The sequence below is a fragment of the Salvelinus sp. IW2-2015 genome, linkage group LG4q.2, assembly GCF_002910315.2.
Source record: "Salvelinus sp. IW2-2015 linkage group LG4q.2, ASM291031v2, whole genome shotgun sequence".
In the NCBI taxonomy this organism is placed as follows: domain Eukaryota; kingdom Metazoa; phylum Chordata; class Actinopteri; order Salmoniformes; family Salmonidae; genus Salvelinus; species Salvelinus sp. IW2-2015.
Genome location: NC_036843.1, coordinates 1828736 through 1829843, shown reverse-complemented (window position 1 = coordinate 1829843; position 1108 = coordinate 1828736). Strand labels below are relative to the sequence as shown.

Genomic DNA, 1108 nt, shown 5'->3' with positions numbered 1-1108 from the left:
GTGTGTGTGTGTGCGTGTGTGTGTGTGTGTGTGTGTGTTGGTGCCCAGGCTGCATGTATATGTGTATGAGATGTTCAATAGGAGATCTGTCTGGTGGTGTTAGTGGTGAAGGATACATACGGGGGGGGATCCTACCAATCTCCTATGAGGGAGATATACTTGTTTCTACTGCATGGCAATGTCCTGTACTATGTGCCCTGGGTATGAAAACACACATGATGTGTGTGTGTGTGTGAGCTGTTAGGTGTGAGGCAATGCAATTTGAGTAAGAAGGCAGCACACAGTGTTAGATCTTCCCCCTTTTCTCTCCACTCAAACATAAAATAAGAGTCTCTCTAGCTCTCTCCTGTCCCATCCTCTCCTCCACATATCATCTATCAGGCCGAGTCTCAAGTCAATGAGGGCCATGTATTATATATGAGTAGGGAACCCTGGCTGTACCTAATGAAGGTCACATAGGACCCGGGTCTGCTCTGAGGCAGGAAACAGGTAGAGAGTGGGATAGAACAGGGGGAACGATATGAGACCGTTGCCTTCCACTGTTTTGTGTTCTGTCTCATATCGTACCCCCTGTTTTACCCCATGTAGAAAGGAAACATAGTGGGTAAGGAACAGAACAGAGCTGGAATCCTTCAGATTACCCACCAGCCTTCAACCATTTCTCTCCTTTCTTGCCATCGCCCACATCCAGAGTTTTCTATTCTGGTCAAATCACGTCTTTCTCCTCTCCTTTACTTGACCTGCGCTTCCCTTCTCTTCCTTTCTGGTCTATTCCACTCCTCCATTCCCCCTTTGTCTCTCTCTCTCTCTCTCTCTCTCCAATAAGGTAGTGATAGATGCAGGATGTCAGGTGGCACTGGACAGGTGCCACTGGAACACCAGCTGCCATCGCCTCCGAGTGCTGCTTCCTCCTCGCTGCGACACACACGCGCACACACACTAACACTCCCACCTTCCCCACACACAGCAGGTTTGGGGGAGGAGTACAGTTCCATCCCTCCATCCCCTGCCCCCCTCTTCCCATCTCTCTCCACTCACCTCCCTCTCCTGTCTCCTTCCTCCGCCATTTCTCCTGTCCCTTCTCTGACAGTCCAGCCAGGTTGATAGC

At 50.4% G+C, this 1108-nt stretch overlaps 1 protein-coding gene across 1 annotated transcript in view; it reads right to left on the bottom strand.

The window, feature by feature from the left end:
• The window catches only part of LOC111962943 (estrogen-related receptor gamma), an 87843-nt gene that overhangs the window by 51856 nt on the left and 34879 nt on the right, over window positions 1-1108 (bottom strand). The gene's annotated exons all lie outside the window — the stretch shown is intronic.